The sequence below is a fragment of the Rana temporaria genome, chromosome 5, assembly GCF_905171775.1.
Source record: "Rana temporaria chromosome 5, aRanTem1.1, whole genome shotgun sequence".
Taxonomy (NCBI): Eukaryota; Metazoa; Chordata; class Amphibia; order Anura; family Ranidae; genus Rana; species Rana temporaria.
The window spans coordinates 19,122,008-19,138,017 of NC_053493.1; the positions used below are offsets into that span (position 1 = coordinate 19,122,008).

The window sequence follows — 16,010 nt, forward strand, 5'->3', positions numbered from 1 at the left end:
ACTTTGTCCTCGTTGGCTGCTGTGCTGTCAAAACGGCTCCGTCTTCCTGCACCGGACTCTATTCGGTTGTCGGTGATTTGTCCAACCACCAATTATTCAAAATCTCTGATTACTAAGGTTGTTAATAAACCGGAAGTGACTTGTTTGGAGTTTCTGATGGGTTGGAGATATTGACAGAACACCGGCACACCCAACTTGTAGTCCCTAGTTGTGCAAGTGTGAAAGGGGTCTCAGTTTTTATTTTTTATTTTTTTTTGTGTGTGGGTTTTTTTTTTTTTTTTGCAGTGATTTTTCTTTCTTGATGATGTTTTGTGGTCAGTTTATATGTTATTTTATGTAAATGGTGAATAAAGGAGCTTCCTGGTTGCACTTTTCTACATAACATAATGAAATAGTTCAGCAGCTTTTATTTACAGTAAGTAGCAGTGTGTATCTGGCCTTTCCGTCAGGCAGAGGTGGTGTGAGGTCCGCGTTGGACGCAGCTTGTGTTTGCAGCGACAGATGTGTCCGTGTCATCACCCTGACATTGCCGCGGAGCGCCGGTACAGAAATATCCTGCATGGATCTCCATTGTAAGGCCCGGAATGTGCTGCCGCTGATGAGCACTAACAGCTGCACACCGCATTCTCCTAGTGTCAGGATAAGAGGGGATCCGCTGCTCAGGTTTTCCCCTCTGTGTACAAGTCATGGTGTCCTCTAAAGGATTGCACCCCCCCCCCCCCTGTAACCGCTTGCCCTCCGGAAGATTAACACCCAACCCCCCCCCCCCCCCACACACACACACACGACCAGGTCATTTTTGCTATGCCGATTTGCGCGCTCATGCAACACTGTACCCAAATTACATCTTTTTTGGTGGGGGGGACTTTCATGAGTTACCGTATATACTCGAGTATAAACCGAGTTTTTCAGCACTTTTTTTGGTGCTGAAAATGCCCCCCTCGACTTATACTCGAGTCACCTTTTTGCACCTGATCTCCCGGACTTTGGGGACCCGGTACCTTTGGTCGTCAGTAGGTCCCCTGGACCCACTCTTCCTCTACAAGTGTGCAAAGTTTGTTGTCGGGGGACCTACAGCCGAGGAGCACTGTTTTTTTTTTTTTTTTTTTAAACCGTGCACCCCTTCCATAGACTCCCATGTTAAACGTCAGTCTGGTCATGGGCACAGTGAGGCATGCAGATGGACACCCTAGGCTTATACTCGAGTCAATAAGTTTTCCCAGTTTTTTTGTGGTAAAATTAGATGCCTCAGCTTATATTCCGGTCGGCTTATACATAAGTATATACGGTAAAAAAAAAACACCAAGTTGGCCCAATTTTTTTTTGATAATGTGAAAGACGTTACGCCGAGTAAATAGATACCCAACATGTCACACTTGTGGAATGGTGCCAACCTTTTGCTACTTAAAAATCTCCATAGCGACCCTTTAGATTTTGCTACCCTCTCCAACACAGACTTTATCTGTCAGGATTCAAATGCTTGGAGCGCCCTGGATATACACATTTTTCAAAATTTTGTTACAGGTTACCTTAGTTTTACAGAGGAGGTCTTGGGACGAGAATTATTGTTCTTGCTCTATCATTAGCAGCGATAACTCACATGTGTGGTTTGAACGCCGTTTACATATGTGGGCGCGACGTTTGTATGCGTTCTGCATACGGGACGTGGGCACTAAAAAAATAAAATTGTAATAGGAATAGTGTGTGACAGGTCCTCCTTATGGAGCGATGTGGGGTCTATAAGATCTATGGCAAACTTCCGGCGCTGACTAATTCTTTCCCTGGCTCACCAATCGCATCGGAAGGTGGCGGGGGGGAGGGGGGGATGTCTGCCTGTAAGAATGATAAAGCGTGCGCTCTCTGTCTCTCTGTGTTTGTGTGTGTCTCTCTGTCTCTGACTCTCTGTCTCTGACTCTCTGTCTCTGACTCTCTGTCTCTCTGTCTCTCTGTCTCTCTGTCTCTCTGTCTCTCTGTCTCTCTGTCTCTCTGTCTCTCTGACTCTCTGTCTCTCTGTCTCTCTCTCTCTCTCTCTCTCTCTCTCTCTCTCTCTCTCTCTCTCTCTCTCTCTCTCTCTCTCTCCCCTCACAGGGAGGGAGTGGGCATGAGTCATAAGAGGGCCCATGAGAGCTGTAGAGGTGTGTGGATTGATCAGGCAGCAGCTTCAGCTGCCCACAGTTAAAATGGCTGCAGCCAGACTCAGTGGAGGGAGATTTCTGCAGCCTATTTGGCAAGTACAGAATCGCTGTGTGTGTGTGTGTGTGTGTGTGTGTGTGTGTGTGTGTGTGTGTGTGTGTGTGTGTGTGTGTATATATATAATATGCAAAGTGGTTGGAGGGAAGCTGGAACTTCACTCTCTGAATCGGCATGAACTATTTTTAATCCTTTTGCTGCTAACACTAGTAAATAGAAAGGTATTTTACATTTACTTGTATTAAACTTTGTTTTTACATTTCTTCAGTTACTTCCTGGTTTCTAGCCTAGGTACACAATGATGTCATGTGGGAACAAACCCCTCCTCTTCCCTAGGAGTTTTCAAGGGGGAGGAGCGGTTTTCTCAGCTAAGCACACCCTCCTGCCTGAGCTAAGAGCAGATGAATAACAGGAAGTAAATGCTACAATACTCATCTGCCCTTACTCAAGATGGCTGCAGCTAGAAATGGTAGGGAAGTGAGTTCTCAATAAATCATGAAGACGATGGATGGGGGAGTTTGCTTATAAATTGACTAAATAGCGTTTGTGGTGCTCGGGTACAATTGTTTTTTTGTTCTGTACGTCTGATCTCTTGTCTGATAAAAAAGATATTAAGTTGCTTTTACCAGCATAACAAGCACTTAATAAATCCGCTGCCAACGATTCTCCGAGCCGCCACAAGCTCCCCACCCTGCGCTGTACAATGGATAATTGCCCATCTTAATGAATGGTGTAGGAAATCCGCATTATGATATAATCCTTCCAGGTATTTTTTTCTCTGGCAAAGGCCTCCCAGTCACCGTGGTAATAAAAAGCCTTTTCTGCCAACCGCATCCGAGCCGCTGTGTGGATCTACACAATCCTTTAACCAGTAAATCTCCGCAGCGCGATTCCCTCCGAACACCGGCGCTCCCCGCACCCGCTGACACCGCGTCGTACCGGCGTCTCTGGCATAGACGGCTCTGTATATCAATAAAGGGTTTATGTGAGGGCATTGCCAGACACTGGCGGCCTTCTTCTCGCATCTTCCCGGCGTGTAGCTGCAGATTAACCCTTTATTCCTTCGCGCTGCATTACTGTCCGAATTATTTCTACAATAATGGTATTGACTCTACATTATTACCTCCATTCCCCTAACCCCCCCCCCCTTTTTTATTAAAAGCTATGTTTTAGGGTCTTCAGGGCGTTCCACCCATATAAAAGTCAGCAGCTACAATCCGCGGCAATCCGCGATCTGCGGATTGCCGCCGCGCTCACAGCATCAGGAAAGACCGCGGCTTCGGCCTAGCTCCGGAGCCATGGCCATCTTGGTACACCCAGTGCGGCGGCCCTCCTCTCTGTTTACGCACACAGAGGACGAGGGGCCCGCGCTTGTGGGACACACACCGCTCTCTGGTGTCTGTAGCAGGGGGGGGGGGGTGTCTATACTGGAGGGAGAGGGGGTCTGTACTGAGGGGGGTGACACCATTTTTTTTTTTTTTTTTGCACCAGTGCCATCTGCCAGTGCCACTTGCCATCCAGTGCTATCTGCCAGTGGCTATAGTGCCACCTTCCATCCAGTGCCACCTACCAGTGCCAACTAAAGCCATCAGTGCCACCTACCAGTGCTAACTATTGCCACCCAGTGCCATCTGCCAGTACCATCTTCCAGTGCCACCAAAAAAAAAAAAAAAAAAATCGGCCTAAAATATCGGCCGCAAAAATCTGCATCATAATTTTTGGCCATCGGTCGCCCAGATTTCTAAATATCGGCATCGGCCAGAGAAAAACCCATATCGGTCGACCTCTAATGTAGGGCTTGGGGAGGGGGAGGTGGGTGCTTTGACTGGGGGTAGACAGAGATCGGTGTTCCTGCTTGGCAGTAATACAAAATCTCCACCTTTCCCTCTGACAGAACAGTGATCTGGCTTGTTTACATAGACAGACTGATATTCTGTGTGCTTCAGGGACGATCGGCGGGTCCGCTGATCTGTCTCTCGCTGTGTCCAATCACTGTCGGAGCGCGTCGCTGGCCGGGGAGGTGGGATTGCGCGTGCGCTCCCCAGACGCGGCAAACAAAATACAGTACAGGTGAAGGGCCACCCTACCCTGCTGGAGTAAAAGTACGTGGGGCGGTTAAATGCGACCAAAAAATATATAAAAACGCCATATGAGTACAGTGTTGCATGACCGCGCAATTGTCATTCAAAGTGCGACAGCGCTGAAAATTGGCCTGGGCAGGAAGAGGGTGAAAGTGCTCGGTATTGAAGTGGTTGATGGGACACGCTCTCATTTTGCCCGTTCGTAGCATAGCGACAGTATAAGTGTATAGAGACCCTAAACACAACTTTGTCAAGGCTCCCCATTGGCCCTTCTACTACTTGCCATGTGAAAGCGCTCAGCCATGCCAACCAATCACGAGGCCTGAGCAATGTCACATGACAAGGAAGCACATCACCAATCGCTTTAACCCATGCTGGGGATTCCAGGGTTTATTTGATTTAAATCCAGTCGATTTTTAAATCGTGATTTCAATCACTAGTAAAAAGGCTTTATTTACATCAACTCGATTTTTAAAGAGGTTGTAAAATCTCAAGGTTTTTTCACCTTGGTGCAGCAGCCCCCCCAGAGCCCCCCTTTTACTTACCTGGACCCGATCGTTCCAGCAACGGGGACAAGCACAGCAGCTCCAGCTACTGTCTCGGGTCCTCATTGGGTGGATTGATAGCAGCCGCAACCAATGGCTCCCACTGCTGTCAATCAAATCCAGTGACACGGGGGCGGGGCTGAATCCTGCTGTCTGTGTCAATGGACGCCTCAGCAGGACTCGGGTGTGCGCCCGCACGAGTGCCCCCATGGAAACATGTTTGTATGCCAAGGTGGCGTTTTTCTGCATGATTTTAAAGATTTTGATGTAAGTGTACTAATTTTGGACCTGTTTAACCACTTCCCGCCGGCCGTACGACTATATACGGCCGCAGGGTGGCTCTACTTCTCTGGGACGCCGTCTTTTTATGGCCGCCCCTTTCCTCGTTCCCCGCACGCGCTCCCGAGCTCCCGGGTTCCCGGGGAACTTCTGTGCTGGCTGTGTCCCTTCACAGATCGGGGTAAATAGCCAATAACAGCGGCTATTTACAGCGCGATCGTCGGCCAATGAGAGATGATCTCAAATGTAAACATATGAGATCATCTCTCATTGCCGGCTCTCCCTCCTCACACTGACACCGTGTGTGAGGAGCGAGAAAGTTCTGAGTTACAGTGCCATGCAGTGCCATGCAGTGCCTGACCAGTGCCCAATCAGTACCATTCAGTCCCAATCCGTGCCATTCAGTGACCGGGAAACACTTGGTGCACACCAGTACCCATCTCTGCCGCCTCGGTACCCATCTCTGCCGCCTCGGTACCCATCTCTGCCTACTTTCCAAAAAGGGGTTACTTGGGGGGCATTTGTACTTTCCTGGCTTGTTGGGGTCTCAAGAAATGAGATAGGCCTTCAGTACATCAGGTGTGATCAGATGTGATCATTTTTTATGATTTGCACTATAGCTTGTAGACTCTAAAACTTTCACACAGACCAAATCATTTCTATTTATTTTTATCAAAGACATGTAGCAGTATAAATTGTGGCCAAAATTTATGAAGAAAAATTAATAATTTGCAAAATTTTATCACAGAAACAAAGAAAAAAACATTTTTTTTCAAACTTTTTAGTCTTTTTTCATTAACGCCCACCGCACGACTATTTACGTCCGCACAATGGCACGGACAGGCAGAAGGACGTATATATACGTCCTTGCCTTCTAGCTGGTGGGGGGTCCGATTGGGACCCCCCCCCCCCCCCGCTGCGTGCGGCGGGCGGATTCCCTCGGGGAGCGATCCGGGACGACGGCGCGGCTATTCGTTTCTATTTTATAAAAATATCCCCTATTTTGTAAACGCTATAAATTTTGCGCAAACCAATCGATAAGCGCTTATTGCGATTAAATACTACCAAAAGAAAGCTCTATTTGTATGAAAAAGGGACAAAAAAAATCATTTGGGTACAGTGTTGCATGACTGAGTAATTGTCATTCATAGTGTGAGAGCGCTGAAAGTTGGTCTGGTCAGGAGGGGGGTTTAAGTGGCCAGTAAGGAAGGGGTTAAATAAACCTCACAGTATTGCACTATATACCTCCTTTTCCTTTATTGCCATTGACCGTGTCAACCTGAAGGATCCAGGCCATCTGTACAGTTTCAATCGCACAATGTAAGGACTTTTTCTTGCTGGTAGTCAGAATCTTTCATATCAATGCAGTGCATGTTATCTCGACTTGCAGGGCTTGGATTCATTGAATGAGTTTACCAAAAAGTAAAACATTTCAGAAAATACAGCCTTATTCTACACAAGCTCAATTTCATGCTGAATAATAGAAATCCTATCTTTTTTTTTTTTTTTTTATTATTATTCCAAAAGCATTTTATTAAAATGTGATTACATTTTTTTTTTTTATATATATATATTTTTTATTTAAATCAAATCTGAATTTTTTTTTTTTTTTTTTTTTTTTTTTTTTATATATGTTTTAAAAAAAAAATCATCTTAATTTTTATTAGTAGTAGTATTTTTTTTATCCACCTTGGGGGGGATTCTAGTGACCTCCAAGCCAGAGGAAGTATTGGGCTAAGGGGGGTTCATTTACAAAAATAGGGCCAGATTCAGAGAAAATTTACGCCGGCGTATCCATAGATACGCCGGCGCAGATTTGAATTTACGCGGCATATCTACTTTCTGTATTCAGAAAGCAAGATACGCCGACATTAGCCTAAGATCCGACTGCCGTAATTCTATTACGCCGTCGTATCTTGGGGTGCATTCTCACGCTGGCCGCTAGGTGGTGCTCCCGTCGTTTTCGGCGGAGAGTATGCAAATTACCTAGATACGCCGATTCACAAACGTACGTGCGCCCAGCGTTCGTTTTTTACGTCGTTTGCGTTAAGGCTTTTTCGGCATAACGTTGTTCCTGCTATTAGGAGGCGCAGCCAATGTTAAGTATGGACGTCGTTCCCGCTTCGAACTTTTAATTTTTGACGTAGTTTGCGCAAGTCGTTCGCGAATAGGGCTGGACGTAATTTACGTTCAAGTCGAAACCAATACGTCGTCGTGCCGTACTTGAGAGAAATGCACACTGGGAAATGTACACGGACGGTGCATGCGCCGTTCGTAAAACACGTCAATCGGGTCATCACACATTCGCATAAAACACGCCCCCCCTTCCACATTTGAATTACGCGGGCTTACACCGGCCCCATTTACGCTACGCCGCCGCAACTTACGGAGCAAGTGCTTTGTGAATACAGCACTTGCTCCTGTAATTTACGGCGGCGCAGCGTAAATACGATACGCTGCGCTGCCGTATCATTGCGCGCCCCTACCTAAATCTACCCCATTGTCATGAGCGGGCTGGCGGTGGCTCCTTGGAGGTTGTGGCAGCGTCAGTCACAGCGTCTGAGTTTGAGGATTACCAATTTTTTATTCTGAAATCTGTCAAAAAGAGGCGAGGCGCAGAAAGCTTCAACGTGACAAAACGAGCAGCATTTCCCATCTTGCCAGACAGGCGTAACCAAGCAAACTGCGCAACTTCTCATGCCGGCGACAAAGCGAATGTTCTAAATCTTCAACCGTTTATTCCCTCACTGCCAGGCTTCTGTTTTGCTTGTAATTTATAGATGGCGCGTTGCAGTGAAATGACAGTTTATGTACACCACACAACGTGCCAAAAACCTTTTCAACTGACTTTTTGTATTGCTAAATTGCAAATAAAAACAAAAGATGTTTTATACTTAGGCTGCTTTCACATTGGGCGGTGGAGCCGCGGTGACGGTATAGCCGCGCTATTTGTAGCGCCGCTATACCGTCGTATTTACCGAGATATTCGGGCGCTAGCGGTGAGGTTTTAACCCCCGCTAGCGGCCGAAAAAGGGTTAATACCGCCCGCATTGATTTCAATGGGAAGGCGCGGTATAGGAGCGGTGTGTTTACCGCTCCAGAGATGCGGCTAGCAGGACTTTTGGAGCGGTCCTGCTACCGCACCGCTTCAGTGTGAAAGCCTTCGGGCTTTCAAATTGAAGCCTGCAGGGCATGATTTTTTCATGCGGTATAGCAGCGCTATTTTTAGCACTGTACCGCATGAAAAACACCTCAATGTGAAAGGGGTCTTAAAGCGAAGTTCCAGTCCCCCAAATCAATTTTCTTTTTAACCGTTTGCCGACCAGCGCACGACGATGTACGTCAGCACAATGACACGGCTGCGCATATGGGCGTACAGGTACGTCTCCTTTAAATCGCTGCTTGGTGGGCGCGCGCCCACGTACTCCGTGAACTCGATGTCCGTCGGTGTCCCGTGATTGTGACACGGAGCTGGAAAACGGGGGGGATGCCTATGTAAACAAGGCATTTCCCTGTTCTGTCTAGTGTTATGACAGAGATCTACTGCTCACTGTCATCGGGAGCAGTGATCTCTGTCATGTCAGTGGTAGCCCATCCCCCCCACAGTTATAATCACTCCCTAAAATGCACTTAACCCCTTGATTGGCCCCTAGTGTTAACCCCTTCTTTGCGAGTGTCATTTTTACAGTAATCCGTGCATTTTTATAGCACTTATCGCTGTATAAATGACAATGTTCCTAAAAAAGTGTCCGCCATAATGTCGCAGTCGCGATAAAAATCACAGATCGCCGCCATTACTAATAGAAAAAAATAAATACAAAAAATGGCATAAATCTATCCCCTATTTTTGTAAACGCTATGGCCCGGATCCACAAAGAGCTGCCTATCTTTAAGGCAGGCGTAGCGTATCTCAGATACACTACGCCGCCGTAACTTACAGCGTATTTTCTGTATCCAGAAAGAATTTGCACCGTAAGTTACGGCGGAGTAGTGCAACTTTGTCGGCTTAAGGGCGTGCAATTCAAATGGATAAGATGTGGGCGTGTTTTATGGTAATTCCTATTGACCCCACGTAAATTACGTTTTTTTTTAACGGCGCATGCGCCGTCCGTGGGGGTATCCCAGTGCGCATGCTCAAAATCACGTCGCAAATAGTCAATGCTTTCGACATGAACGTAATTTACGTAATGCCCTATTCGCGAACGTTTTACGCAAACAACGGAAAATTTTACGCTGGCCCGATGTCCATACTTAACATTGCCTACGCCTCATAGAGCAGGGGTAACGTTGCGCCGAAAAAAGCCTTACGTAAACGACGTAAAATGCGCCGGGCGGACGTACGTTTGTGGATTGGCGTATCTAGCTAATTTGCATACTCAACGCGGAAATCAACGGAAGCGTCACCTAGCGGCCAGCGTAAATATGCACCTTAGATCCGAAGACGTACGTCAATCGGATCTAGCCCAGCTTCAGGCGTATCTTGTTTTGTGGATACAAAACAAAGATACGCCGGAGCATCCTAGAAGTTACGCGGCGTATCAATAGATACGCCAACTTAACTTCTTTGTGGATCTGGGCCTATAACTTTGGCGCAAACAGGGCTGCTTGCTCTGGGGGGCATTCTGCAGGATGTAGGGGCCAGGAGCACCAGCAGGGGGAACCCAGAAGAGGGAGAGTGGAGCTGCAAAACCATTACACAGAGCAGGGAAGTATAAAATGTCTTTTATTAAAAAAAAAAAAAGGGCCAGTTCACACCAGACGCAGTTCCGTACAGTTTCGTGTGCATTTTTTTTGCACAGTGTTTTCCATCTATTCCAATGGCTCTAGTTCACACCATGGAGCCAGCTTCCGGTGAAGAAACTGACTGCATGGTGTGAACTAGAGCCAACTAGAGCCATTGGAATACATGGAAAACACTGTGCATGCATTTTGTGCAAAAAAAACGCACATGGAACTGCGTCTGGTGTGAACTGGCCCTTTAATCCCTCCATGCAGGCTCAGTATTGTCCGTGTAACACTTGCAGAGATTTATGCATACAGTTTTTGTGCAGCACGGACAGTACTTTGTAATTCTGCGTGGTGCGATATCGGAGGAACAGTACAAACTCTCCTGAATACACTTTAATTATTGAAAATGTGATTGGCAGCGATACATTGCACTATATGTCTAGGGGATGGTTACTGATGCCTGCCCTCCTCCCTAATGGATTCCACCTAAAACAGAACTATATATACAACATAAGTTGCTGCGCTAAATAATAATGAAGTGAAACAAGTATAAAATTAATGTGCAAACCAAACCGTTCATGTGATGCTCCCAAAAAAAGGTTGCATTAGTCCTAATGAGCAAAAAGTCTCTAGCTGGGTGTCTAGCTAAATGGAATCCCTGTTGTTGGGAACTGGTCTATAAGTCCAACAGATTCTGCTTGCGTGGTCACAGCAGACATGGACTCCGCCCTACATGTTTCGTCAGCAGTGACATCATTGAGGGGCAGGTGTTCTTTATTTAAAACGGAACTAAACTGGCCATCGCAAGCTTTTTGGCATGATGGCACCGCATATTCTTTACATGTAAATCTACCTAGCAAAGCGATCCGCTCTAGCGCTGTTTGCTGCACACGGCTAGTAAGATGTTATTCTTTTTAGGTTTATTTTTATTGTTGCTTTTGATTTGTTATCAGCAGACTTTTATGCACGCCAGCGCAGTGTGAATCTTCGATCTTGGAAATATTTGTAGGGATTCAATAAATAATAAACTCTCTCTCACTGCTCCAGGCAGTTGGTGAAATGATTACGGCTCCGTGTCTGCGCCGCTCCGTGAAGACAAACCCACATTAATATCTAATTGTGATTATGTCGGTGCAGACGGGGCTTTGTGCTGGGTTAGCTCTTCGAGAGCTTCATTTGTTAGAGAGACTCGTTGTAAGTAAAGGAGCGTTATAGTACCCAGGTGGGATGGGAATTCTTGCCTTGTATGCTATATATACACACCGGCTCTGCGTACGGCTCTGCGTACGGTTGGACGTTGTATCATGTGCTCTGCGTACGGTTGGACGCCGTATCGCGTGCTCTGCGTACGGTTGGACGCCGTATCGCGTGCTCTGCGTACGGTTGGACGCCGTATTGCGTGCTCTGCGTACGGTTGGACGCCGTATCGCGTGCTCGGCATGTCGCCTACTTGGGGTGCGGTTGGGCGTCGCCTCCTTGGGGTGTGGTTGGACGTTGCCTCCTTGGGGTGCATTGATGGTGGTTGATGAGAGCTCTTCATGTGCCCAACTGACTCTTCTCTTCCTCACTGCTGTCGGGCAGAACACGGTTAGCTGATGGTTGCTCTGTTCCACTAAATCTCGATGACTAATGGGATTATAAAGCAGACAGCGCGGTGTAAGCAATGTTCCTGTGTGGAGTCAATGCTGAAAGCAGACCTGTGAATAGCATTGCCTAGCCTCTGTTCAACCTTCACCAAGTCATGACCCCATACCAGTAATGTGGATCATCTATCCTAAATAGCATCCTAAAAATACCCTTTCCCGACATTCCATTGTTCTACATAAATTGTATGTAAAGCCAAATTATTTTTTTGTATGCTGTGTGGAAGCATTAGAACCTCCAACAATTCCTTTATTGCGCTCTGTATCCCCACTGGGGAATTTCAGCCCATTTAATCCTCGTGACCATTGTCTCCAGTACAGAAAGGGTTGGGACATCCAAAATATTATAGGTGTCTCTATAGGTGAGGTCAATTCTTTCAATGGAAGCAGTTGTTCTGCTGACCAGAGGCAATGTTCTGCAAATCAGTGCCACCTAGCAGTGCCCATTAGTACTGCGAATTGGTGCCCACCAGTGCCACCTACCAGTGGCCACCAGTACTTCTAATTGCCCATCAGTACTGCCAATTGGTGCCCATCAGTACTGCCAATCCATGCCCACCAGTGAAGGAGAAAAATTACCTGTTTTGCAAAATTTTATAACAAAATAGGAAGAACATTTTGTTTTTATTTAAAATTTTGTTTAGCAAAAAAAAAAAAAAAAATCCCAGTGGTGAATTAAATACCACCAAAAGAAAGCTTTGTGTGTGTGGGTAAATTTTGGGTGAAGCGTCGCACAACCACGCAATTGTCAGTTAAAGTAACGCAGTGCTGTATTGCAAACAATGGCCTGGTCATCAAGGGGGGAGGGGTAAACCTTCTGGAGCTGAAGTGGTTAAATCCCGCACTTCTTTTTTAAGCTGCGTTTTTGTAAAAGATCTCCATGGTACAAGGCAGATCTGTCTGTATGAACCTGTAGAGGGGGGGGGGGGGAATTTGATGGAGTTTGTCTTCTGGAAAGTACCTAATCTCCCTCACTGCTGGGTGAGATGCGTTTTATTATCCCCGATCATGTGACTGTGTGAATTCTTTCTATCCTTTAGCAGTTGAAAACAGTCAGAGAATTTTATAAGAGTGTCAGAATCATGCTTTTTTTCTAATATTTAAATAATTCTGTATTTATAATGGGCAGAAATATCTTGCTGTACGCATTTTTAATCCACTGTGGTTTTGATGGATACAAATCAAAAGCCAAAGGATAAATTCTCGGATAATTTTAAGAGTTCAGCCCAATTCACCATTTTTGATAAATGCATCCAAATGGGGCTATGAAACCATTTCAGCCCCGGAAGTTTTTTTTACAGATAGAGCTTTCTTTAGGTGGTATTTGATCATCTGCTTTTTTTTTTGCGCTATAAACAAAAAAAGAGCGACAATTTTGAAAAAATACCAATATTTTTCACTTTCTGCCATAAAAACCATATCCAATTAAAAAAAAAAAATATAGAATTTCTTCATCAATTTAGCCCAATAAGTATTCTGCTACATATTTTTGGTTAAAAAAACAATTGGGATTGCAGCGGACAAATCGGCCACAAAGTGAAACTTTTTGGGGACCAGTGACGCCAATACATGGATCGCTGCTAAAAAATGTCACTGCACTAATGACACTGGCAGGAAAGGGGTTAACGTTAGGGGCGATCCAAGCGTTAAATGTGTTGTCTCGAAGGAGTGCTTACTAACCGTTGGGGGAGGAGCTTTAACTGTGGGAAGGCAGAGATCTGTGTTCCTGCTTAGCAGAAACACAGGATCTCTACCTTCCCCACTTGCATAACAGCGATTTGCCTCGTTTACATGGGCAGGCAGACCGGCGTTCTGCCTCTCTCAGGAACGATCAGTGGATCCCGGCAGACATTGGGTCTGCCAGACCCACTGATTGCCTCTTGCTGTGTCCAATCACAGCGAGAGCAAGTCGCCAGCGGCGTGCACAGGGAAGCCTCCTTGCCGCCATATATCTACAGTATATAAATGTATGTAGCCCAAAACATTAAAAATGGTACCGCTCAAATGCCCCTCTATACTATATATATATATATATATATATATATATATATATATATATATATATATATATATTTTACAATAATATTATGTATATGTATCTTTTGGAACCCAGGTTTTGATGTGAACCCAGCCTTGAGGCTATTTAGTGTTGTGAACCTAGACACCAGTAATTATGTGGCCGTGTTCTCCTTGAAAGGGCTTTTTGAACGGTGCTTACATCTGCTGCTTGTGAAAATTACATAGTGTGTGGCTTAGGCCTCGTACACACGATCAGTCCATCCAATGAGAACGGTCTGAAGGACCGTTGTCCTAGGTTAACCGATGAAGCTGACTGATGGTCCGTCGCGCCTACACACCATAGGTTAAATAACCGATCGTGTCAGAACGCGGTGACGTAAAACACGACGACGTGCTGAAAAAAACGAAGTTCAATGCTTCCAAGCATGCGTCGACTTGATTCTGAGCATGCGCGGGTTTTTAACCGATCGGTTTTGACCGATCGGTTAGGAATCCATAGTTTAAATTTTAAAGCAAGTTGGCTTTTTTTTAACCGACGGTTAAATAACCTATGGGGCCCACACACGATCGGTTTTGACCGATGAAAACGGTCCATCAGAACGTTGTCCTCTGGTTAACCTATCGTGAGTACAGGGCCTTAGAGGTGTGTTTGTTTTATAAACATTTTTTGGAGCAGACTTGCAATATATTGATGTTTTGTTTTCAATTCAGGAAGTTAAGGACAGGATATGAATATTAATAACCTTCTTGCAGATTTAACATGGCAACAGCAAAGCTTGACACTTTCATTCTGGGGCTTTTTGTTGCGAGAGATCTCATTAAAGTGGAGGTTCACCCAAAAAAAAAAAAATGTTAACATTAAATTGGGCCTAATTATGGGAAGCAGAATCGGGTGTTTTGTTTAAAATCAATGCTTTACTTACCTTTTTAGAGATGGATGTTCTCCGTGGCTTCCGGGTATGGGCTGCGGGACTGGGCGTTCCTATTTGATTGACAGCCTTCCGACCGTCGCATACAGCGCGTCACCAGTTTACGAAAGTAGCCGAACGTCGGTGCACCGGCGCCGTATAGAGCCGCACCGACGTTCGGCAACTTGTGACGCGCTGTATGCGACCGTCGGAAGGCTGTCAATCAAATAGGAAGCCCAGTTGCGAAGACCATACCCGGAAGGGGCGGAGAACATCTATCTCTAAACCGGTAAGTACTGCATTGATTTAAAAAAAAAACACCCGATTCTGCTTCCTGTAATTAGGCCCAATCTAATGTTAAAAAATTTTTTTCGGGTGAACTCCCACTGTAAGATTCTGTCCTCCTGCTCAAAACAGCTGTCATCTGAATACAGTAGGGTTGAGGTCAGGACACAAGTTCCTCCACACCAAACTCGTCAGATGGCCACCATTTTTGTGGCCAGGCACTGATGTTGGATGGGAACATCCGGCTCAAAATTGGCTTTCCAATTCATACCGAAAGGTGTTCAGTATGGTTCAGATTAGAGCTCTGTGCACAACACGCAAGTTCCTCTACACTAAACTGGGCAACCATGTCTCTTTTGGGGCTGGCCACCATTTATGTGGTAAGGTACGGGTGTTGGATAAGTAGACTTGGCTCACAATCATCATTACAGTTTATCCCAAAGGTGGTTTGAAGTCAGGACTTCATGCAGGACACTGAAGTTCCCCCACACCAAACTCGTCATATCCTGTCTCCACCACTTCAGCCCCCAACCATTTGACTGGCCAAAGACCAGGCCACTTTTTGCGATTTTTCACTACGTCGCTTTAACTGACAATTGTGCAGTCGTGCGACGTGGCTCCCAAACAAAATTTACGCCCTTCTTTCCCCACAAATAGAACTTTATTTTGGTGGTATTTGATCACCTCTGTGGTTTTTATTTTTTGCGCTATAAACAAAATTAGAGCGTAAATTTTGAAAAAAAAAAAGGAATATTTTTAAATTTTTGCTATAATAAATATCCCCAAAAAATATTTTCTGTTTTTTTTTTTTTTTTTTTTTTTTTTATATCGTGACTGTGACATTATGGCAGACACATTGGACACCTTTGGGACCATTTGTCATTTTTACAGCCATCAGTGCTAAAAAATAGCTCTGATTACTGTAAAAATTACACTGCCAGTGAAGGGGGTTAACCTGTAGATGGCGCTGAAGGGGTTAAGTGTGACCTAGGGAGTGCTTCTAACTGTTAGGGGCGTGGCTTGCCATGACACGGCACTGATCTCTGTTCCCGGTGACATGTCGTTGGGAAGAACGGGGAGATGTTGTGTTTACACTGACATCTCTCTGTTCTTCAGCTCTGCAACCCGATCGCGGGACACTAGCGGACATTGAGTCCGCGGGTCCCATGGGCACGGTCATGGAGCTCGCGCCATGGTTTGCGAGCGCGCCGCCGGTGGCACACAAGACCACACGGCCAGCAAATTTAAAGGGGACGTATATATACGCCCATTTGCCCAGCCGTGCCATTCTGTCGCTGCTGCTCCATGGCCTACATTTCAAATCCAATGTGT

The 16,010-nt window shown here is 45.7% G+C and overlaps 1 protein-coding gene across 2 annotated transcripts in view; it reads left to right on the forward strand.

The window, feature by feature from the left end:
• Positions 1–16,010, forward strand: part of CTDSPL (CTD small phosphatase like) — a 113,735-nt gene that overhangs the window by 44,975 nt on the left and 52,750 nt on the right. The window lies entirely within an intron of this gene.